Below are 8,457 nucleotides of genomic sequence, written 5' to 3' on the forward strand. Positions count from 1 at the left end.
CAAGTGTAGGTTGTTTTTAGTTTGTTTTGAAGTGTTCTGTTGTTTCTTTCCATTCCTTCCTTTACTAATTTTCCTTACTATCTTTTGTTCAAATTTGCATTGAGGGCAATGCAAGGATCAAGTGTGGGGGAGTGAATGTTGTGTCTTTTGTGTGTTTTGTGTCTTTTGTAGAACCTCAGTTTTCAAAAAACTTTTTGAAGGTTTAAGCTTGCTTCAGGAATTCTAATGTTACATTTGTGACTGATTTGATTTGGAAATTAAATATCCTGAAGTGAAATTTTCTAATGCATAGAGATTAAGCATGATGTGTTCTTTACCTGAAGCGAATGAATATGGAAGACAAAGCTTAGTTGGAAGGATTCTTTGAGCCTTTATATTCATTTCTGGTGTGTGTATTCTCTTAGTTCTTATGCTCTCTAGAACTTGTCTTAGTTCTTAATCAAGACCACATGTAACATTAGTACTCTTGAATATGATTGAGGCATTCATTCAAATTAGCTACTTAGACCAAATGGCCAACCCCTACATGAGTTATCCCTTGTTACCCATTTGAGCCTTTTAGTTGAATTTTTCCATTCATTTCACTCTCAATTATAAAACTTCTTTCCTACAAGGATGCATGTTTCATTTCATTCATTCTTTTCAGAATTCACTAGCATTTTGATGGATTCAATTAATGGATTGATTTGAGAAAGTGCATACTGGAGCTAAAAAAAAAAAACTGAAAGAGAAAAAGAAAAGAAGAAACATGCGAAATATGTAAAAAAAAAAAAGAAGAGAGAAAGAGAAGAGAAAAGTTGAAAATAAATGAAAAAGCAAGAAAGGAAAAGAAAGTGGGAATAAAAGCACCTTTATAGCTTAAGAATTCAAGATTAAGAAATCAAACCTTAAATGGAACATCACTAATGCCATTGAATTCTACACATTGATTTGCATACTATCCTCTCTTTCATATGCATTCTCGTGCATTTCTTTCCCACCTTTACATTACAAGCCACAAAAGTCCTCTTGATTCTTGAGTACTTATGTATTTGAGTGGTGGAGAGGTAGAGCTATTACAAGCATATGGTAGAGCATTTGAACAAGTGAATTGAGTGAAAGAACCTTAAACATTTGTGAGTTGAGTGATACACTAATTCCCTTGTGTGGTCTTCTATATCTTATTCACTTGGATTAAATTACATATCATTGCTTGGTTTCTTTGCATTAGAATGTTCCATGGATGGATATTGGTTGAAGAATCATCGTTAGTTGCAGTTGTAACCTAAACTTTTGAGCTTGCTTATTCCTTATCTCTCATCTTTCTCTTTCACATATTGTTTAGACCTGATTTGCCCAGGAGTGCAAAAGCTAAGTGTGGGGGAGTTGATAGGTCTCATTATTTGCATATATTTCTAGCCCTAAACTCATGCTTTTGCCATCTATATTTGCATACTTTGGGCATAATTAGCTTCCATTGTGCATAAGAGTTGGTGAGAGGAATTGTGAGGTTTTGCAAGTATTTTTACATGTTTTTATATGATTTTATATGTGTGTACTTTTGATCCCTACTTTGGTATGAATTCCAGGAAGTTTCAGTAGCATTTTCGCCATTCTGTCTGAGGCGCCACGGCTGATGTGGGAAGACATCGCGGCAGATTTCCAATGGTACTCTCGGTGAAAAGCATCGCGGCGGATGGACTAAGGCGCCACGGCGGATGGAGGTTTTCATGAAGCTCAGGATCACTAATCAAAACGACACCGTACAGGCCAGGCGCCGCGGCGGATGGACGGAGGCGCCGCGGCGGATGACCGAAATTTCCAGATTTAAAAGCAAAGTCGCGCGCTTCAGCCAGAAAGAGATATTCAGTTGCCCATTCTCCCTCCAGACGCGATTTTCTTGCTCTCTCCACCCTCTCTCACTTCTTCCTTCCATTTTCGTCCAAATTCATCAATTTCTACCGATCAACTATGGATCTTTCATCAATTCTTGCTGTTTCTACCCTAATCCAGTGTATGAGTAGCTGAATTTCCAAGTTCTTCTAGCAATGAAGCTGACCTGAGTTCATGGAGCTGAACAGGGAGTCATTTCAAATCTATTTTCCACTTTCTATTCTAAGAGTCATTTGTTTCAGTTGAACAATTGTGATTAGAATGAAGGTTGAGTGATTAGATTTATGTTTCTTGGAATTTAGATCTGATTGAACATTCAGATGTGAGTTGTGTCCTTTAGTTCAGTTGAATAGAGGATTCTCTGTTAATTTGTAAATCTAATTCATTTTACTTGGACTGTTGTTCTGTAAATCTGAATTTTGGTTGAATACATTGATGATTCACAGTTGTGGTCATTCTTAGAGAATTGCAACTTGCTTCTCAAGTGTTCTTGTCAATTGATTTTCCTTCTCATAGATCAAAACAATGAATCTAGTAAGATAGTTGTTTCTGATCTATGTTAAGAGAGATTTGAGCAGTAGCTGAATCTATCCATTTAATTGACACTAAGAGACTCCAAATTATAAGATTGAACAAGGAAGGTTGGATAAATTGCTAGGGGAACTACTATCTCTTATCTGAATCTTCTTTTGCCTTTTACCTTTCATTAGATTTGTTTCTTGTTTCAATTTTCCTTTTCTGAACTCAAGCTCTCATCTTGGTAATTTGATAATTAAAAGTGAATTGTTAAGAATTGAAATACAACTTAAGGCTCCTTGTGAAGAATGACCTAGGTAGTGCCTCACTTGCTGCATTTTCCCTAGTAAAACTTTGATTACCTAGCGACAAGGTTTATCAGTGGATAATAGAGAAGATGGTCCGAGGACTGAGGCCATCATTGAGAGAGATGATGGCTCCCAAACAATTTGAGCAATTCAACAAGGCGGTCGAGGCTTGCCGAATCATAGAAAGAAGCTTAAACCATTATCTGATGGTCAAGACTACTCCCAGAGAAGAGAAGGAAGGTTAGGGAGGTCAGGTGGCAACTCATCTAATACAAGTAAGAATAGGAAGCAACCCTGGAATAACCATAAGAATAAGAAAGGCGGTAAGGCACCGAAGGGCAAGGAGTGTGCAAAGTGTGGCAAGAATCACGGTGACAGACTGTGCATGGCTGGACAGAATGTTTGCTACACATGCGGCAAACTTGGACATTTCTCAAGGGAATGCCCGCAGAACACTGAGTAGGCAAGACCACGCATCCAGGGTTGAGTGTTTGGCCTCACAAGGGAAGAAGCCCAGAAGTCTCCGGAGATGATCCAAGGTATGATCATGATTAACAATTCCCCGATGATTGCAATGTTTGATTCGGGTGCTAGTTATTCTTTTATTTCATATGCCTATGTTGAAAGACTTGGCTTGAATATAAATACATTGCCATATGATATACATGTGTCTGCCCCAACACAGAATAGGGTAATTACATCTGATGTGTGCCTAAACTGCGTAGTTTGTTATGAGCACTATTGTACTGCTGTAGACTTGATATGTATACCCTTCCATGAGATTGATGTGGTGATTGGACTAAATTGGTTATCATCCCACAATATCCTAATGGACTGTAAGAATAAGACCCTAATCTTACCCTCGAGAGATTTAGAGTTGAATCTGGAACTTAAGTTGAACTTCATCACGGAAGCCTAAGCAGGCAAATGCCTATGGAAAGGCTGTCAAGGATTCCTCGTTTTCTTCTCGGTGCAAGTAGAGGTTGACGAAGGGATAGGAGAAATCCCAGTTGTTAGGGAATTTTCAAAAGTGTTTCCGACAGAGATCACAGGATTAGCCCCAGACAGAGAAGTAGAATTCATAATTGACATCGTACCTGGAGTAGGACCAACTTCTAAGGCCCCCTATAGAATGGCTGATAAACCTTGTCGCTAGGTAATCAAAGTTTTACTAGGGAAAATGCAGCAAGTGAGGCACTACCTAGGTCATTCTTCACAAGGAGCCTTAAGTTGTATTTCAATTCTTAACAATTCACTTTCAATTATCAAATTACCAAGATGAGAGCTTGAGTTCAGAAAAAGAGAAATCGAAACAAGAAACAAATCTAATGAAAGGTAAATTGTAAATGAGATTTAGATGAGAAATAGTAGTTCCCCTAGCAATTTATCCAACCTTCCTTGTTCAATCTTATAATTTGGAGTCTCTTAGTGTCAATTAAATGGATAGATTCAGCTACTGCTCAAATCTCTCTTAACATAGATCAGAAACAACTATCTTACTAGATTCATTGTTTTGATCTATGAGAAGGAAAATCAATTGACAAGAACACTTGAGAAGCAAGTTACAATTCTCTAAGAATGACCACAACTGTGAATCATCAATGTATTCAACCAAAATTCAGATTTACAGAACAACAGTCCAAGTAAAGTGAATTAGATTTACAAATTAACAGAGAATCCTCTATTCAACTGAACTAAAGGACACAACTCACATCTGAATGTTCAATTAGATCTAAATTCCAAGAAACATAAATCTAATCACTCAACCTTCATTCTAATCACAATTGTTCAACTGAAACAAATGACTCTTAGAATAGAAAGTGGAAAATAGATCTGAAATGACTCCCTGTTAAGCTCCATGAACTCAGGTCAGCTTCATTGCTAGAAGAACTTGGAAATTCAGCTACTCATACTCTGGATTAGGGTAGAAACAACAAGAATTGATGAAAGATCCATGGTTGATCGGTGGAAATTGATGAAAATGGAAGAGAGAAATGAGAGAGGGCGGAGAGAACAAGAAAATCGCGTTGAGGGGAGAATGAGCAACTGAAATCTGATGCCTCCGCTGAAGCGCATGACTTCAGCTTTTAAATCTAGAAATTTCGGTCATCCGCCGTGGCGCCTTTGTCAATCCGCCGCGGCGCCTTTGTCAATCCGCCGCGGCGCCTGTCTTGTACGGCGTCATTTTGATTAATGATCCTGAGCTTCATGAAAACCTCCGTCCGCCGTGGCACCTTAGTCCATCCGCCGCGGCGCTTTTCACCGAGAGTACCATTGGAAATCTGCCGCGGTGCCTTCCCAGATCAGCCGTGGCGCCTCAAACAGAATGGTGAAAATGCTACTGAAACTTCCTGGAATTCATACCAAAGCAGGGATCAAAAGTACACACATATAAAATCATATAAAAACATCTAAAAACACTTGCAAAACCTCACAATTCCTCTAACCAACTCTTATACACAATGGAAGCTAATTATGCCCAAAGTATGCAAATATAGATGGCAAAAGCATGAGTTTAGGGCTAGAAATATATGCAAATAATGAGACTTATCAATGGCTCCCAATGAAATTACAAAACTTAAGAAGCAGATAGAGGAATTACTCAAAAAAGGTTTTATTAGACCAAGTGTGCCATGGGGTGCTCCAGTATTACTTGTCAAGAAAAAGGATGGTAGTCTAAGATTGTGCATAGATTACAGGGAGTTGAACAAAGTCACAGTTAAGAATAAGTATCCGCTTCCTAGGGTAGATGATCTGTTAGACCAGCTAGTTGGAGCCAGTGTATTCTCTAAGATTGATCTAAGATCTGGCTACCACCAACTCAAGATTAAGTCTGAAGATGTCCCTAAAACTTCGTTTAGAACCCGATATGGGTACTATGAGTTCTTAGTGATGCCGTTCGGATTGACGAATGCACCTGCGATGTTCATGGACTACATGAATAGGATTTTTATCCTTACTTGGATCAATTTGTGGTTGTATTCATTGATGACATCTTAGTGTACTCCAAGTCTCCTGAAGAGTGTGAGAGGCATTTGAGGATTGTCCTAAATGCCCTCAAAGAGAAGCAGCTGGTGGCTAAACTTAATAAGTGCGAGTTTTGGCTCCAGGAAGTCTGATTTCCCGGCCATATGATTTCTCGAGAGGGAGTGGCTGTCGACCACAATAAGATTGAGGCAGTACTCAACTGGGAGAGACCCAAGACGGTGACCGAGATTAGAAGTTTTCTCAGACTAGCAGGGTATTACAGAAGATTCATCCAGGACTTTTCTCGAATTTCTCTTCCGCTGACCAAGTTAACCAGGAAGAACCAGCTGTTCTTGTGGAACGAGAAGAGGGAGGCTAGTTTCCAGGAGCTAAAGAGGAAGCTCACTTCTACTCCCGTACTTATACTTCCCGATCCTTCACAACCGTATGTGGTTTATACAGATGCTAGCAAGCAGGGACTGGGATGTGTGCTTATGCAGTAAGGGCGGGTGGTAGCCTACGCCTCACACCAGTTGAAATCTCATGAAGAGAATTATCCGACCCACGACCTGAAGTTAGTAGTGAGTCTATGTATTAAAGATATGGAGACACTATCTGTATGGAGCAACAATAGAATTGTTTTGTGACCACAAGAGCCTTAAGTACCTCTATGATAAAAAAGAGTTGAATATGAGACAATGAAGGTGGATGGACTTACTTAAAGACTATGATTTTTAGATTAAGTACCATCCAGGCAAAGCGAATGTAGTTGTGGATGCCTTAAGTAGAAAGGCAGTACAGGTAGCATCACTAATGATCAGAGAGGAGAAGCTGGTAGAGGATTTTAGAGATTGGGGTCCTCTATATTAGATGCAGTTAGTAGAGGGAAATAGAGGTAGAACCCAGTTTACAGCCCTGCTCAAGGATCAAATCAGAGAGGCACAGTCACAAGATTGGCTAGCGAAAATTCTCAAAATGAAGCTGTCTAGAGGCGAGAATAAGAACTTTGAAATTTTTGAGGAGGGGATACTAAAGTTTAAAGGAAGAACCTATGTTCTCCAAGTATCTGACCTCAGAGAAAAGATACTGGCAGAAGCCTATAAGAGCAAGTATACTCTTCACCCAAGAATGACAAAGATGTACCATGATGTTAGAGAACTTTTCAGGTGGCCTGGAATAAAGAAGGATATTACGGAATATGTGACAAAGTGTCTTACTTGCCAGAAGGTGAAGGTAGAACACCAAAGCCTGCAGGAGATTTGCAACCCCTGGATATCCCTAAGTGGAAATGGGATAGCATATCCATGGACTTTATAGTGGGGTTACCGATGACAGCAGCTAAACATGATGCAATATGGGTGATAATAGACTGTCTGACTAAGTCCACACATTTTCTCGTTATGAATGTTAAAAATTCTCCAGAAAGGTTAGCGAGACTTTACATCAAGGAAATTGTTAGGCTGCATGGTGTTCCAAGCAGTATTATTTCAAACCGAGACCCCAGATTTACTTCTAAGTTTTGGAGGTCCTTACAAAAAGAGATGGACACCACTCTCAGATTTAGCATAGCCTACCACCCCCAAACTGATAGGCAGACAGAACAAATGATTCAGACATTGGAGGACATGTTACGTGCCTGTGTATTGGATTTTAGCGATAATTGGGATACATCTTTGCCGTTAATTGAATTTGCCTACAATAACAGTTTCCATTCGAGTATTCAAATAGCACCTTACGAGGCACTTTACGGGAGGAAGTGCATATCTCCCTTATGCTGGACAGAGCTTAGTGAAAGAAGTTCTCTTGGTCCTGATATAGTGAATTAGACTTCCCAACAGATTAAAGTTATTCAGCAAAGACTTCTAACGGCTCAGAGTAGACAGAAGAGTTATACAGATACAAGAAGGAGACTGTTAGAATTTGATGTTGGTGATCACGTTTTCCTCAAAGTATCGCCAATAACGGAAGTCGGTCGATCCCTAAAGACCAAGAAGCTCAGTCCAAAGTATGTTGGACCATTTCAAATTTTATCCAAAGCTGGACCAGTGGCCTACAAGTTGGCTCTTCCCCCAAAATTAAGTCAGATTCATGATGTTTTCTATGTCTCCAACTGAAAAAAGTACCATCCAGATCCAACGCATGTCATAAGCTATGATGACATTGCACTTCGAGATAATCTATCTTTTGAGGTTAGACCAGAACAAATCATTGATCAAAGGGTCAAGCAGCTGAGAAACAAGCAGATTTCACTAGTCAAAGTGTTCTGGAAGGGTGATAAGTCTCATTATTTGCATATATTTCTAGCCCTAAACTCATACTTTTGCCATCTATATTTGCATACTTTGGGTATAACTTGCTTTCATTGTGCATAAGAGTTGGTGAAAGAAATTGTGGGGTTTTATAGGTATTTTTGCATGTTTTTATATGATTTTAGACGTGTGTACTTTTGATCCCTATTTTGGTGTGAATTTCAGGGAGTTTCACTAGCATTTTTCTCCATTCTGTCTGAGGCACCACGACGGATTTGGGAAAGAGCCGCGGCGGATTTCCAAAGGCACTCTCGGTCACAGGTGCCGCGGTGAATGATCAGAGGCGCCACGGCGGACCAAAGTTTACATGGATCTCAGGATTACTAATTGAAATGACACCGTACAGGCTAGGCGCCGCGGCAAATGGACAGAAATGCCGCGACGGATGACGTAAAACTTCAGATTTAAATACAGAGTCGCGCGCTAAAACAGGGGACCGGATTTAGTTCTTCATTCTCCCCTGTCGCTAATTTTCTTGTTCTCTC

The sequence above is a fragment of the Neltuma alba genome, unplaced genomic scaffold, assembly GCF_004799145.2.
Source record: "Neltuma alba isolate B1F8T4 unplaced genomic scaffold, ASM479914v2 tig00010101_pilon, whole genome shotgun sequence".
Classification (NCBI taxonomy): Eukaryota; Viridiplantae; Streptophyta; class Magnoliopsida; order Fabales; family Fabaceae; genus Neltuma; species Neltuma alba.